Here is a 941-nt window from a genome sequence, read left to right as displayed (position 1 = left end):
GCATATCCTTTTTGGACACATCTACTGGTGCAATTAGCATTTATCAAAGTACTCTTTCTGATGTAAACTTAGTATTTTTAGGCATAATAAGGCATAAGTAGGAGACGGATGAATAGTAATACAACCGAACGGAACGGAAATTTTCATCTCCCTCTGCCTGACAGTCCTCCACTGCAATCGAACAAAAATCGATTCCCAAAGCAATACCTGATCTTTTGAATGAACACAATGTAACGCACAAACAAAAAATTATACAACGGGGAAGATAAAATCCTTAACTAGTTCCGGACAAATTCTCACAAAAATGTGGCAATATGAGGCTATGCGTGCAGTTTCTCTAAAAAACTGTATACTAATGCCATCTTTCCTTCCATTGAATGTCGATATCATACATTTCCATAAGACAAAGTATTTTAAATACCAATATCTTTAGGCACAGTACGACCATAACTCTCATCTATAATCTAGGATGAATTTGTAGAACTGAATCTTGATTGACAGTATCCGAACAACCATTTCTCCTTTGTGCATCCCAGAGAAGCAAATTACAATCTTCTTCTGAGTAACACTAGCCATAAAAAAAGGATGATTAGTACCAAAAAAACAATCAAAACAAATTTCAAACTGCCCATTTTGTCGTACCTGAAAGGATTCGTGGAAGGGGGCGTGGTTGTAGAGGTCAAGGTGGTTCTCCATACGCGGCCTTTCCTTCCTCATCGTCCACTCAGGTTCACTCCTGAATTGTTTCAAATGATCATCGCCCTGACCTCAGCAATAAGACTAGAATTCACACAGTATTATGAACTATATGCGATTTCTGTGTGTTTTGTTTATTGTTTGTTGTACTTGGGCCCTTCTAATATAAAAATCAAGTCAGGATAAACTTCTTATATCCTGCGTTAAATATCACAAATACTGCATGACATACATAGGGCGTAGGC

The sequence above is a fragment of the Penaeus monodon genome, chromosome 33, assembly GCF_015228065.2.
Source record: "Penaeus monodon isolate SGIC_2016 chromosome 33, NSTDA_Pmon_1, whole genome shotgun sequence".
Taxonomy (NCBI): Eukaryota; Metazoa; Arthropoda; class Malacostraca; order Decapoda; family Penaeidae; genus Penaeus; species Penaeus monodon.
This window is presented reverse-complemented; position numbering follows the sequence as displayed.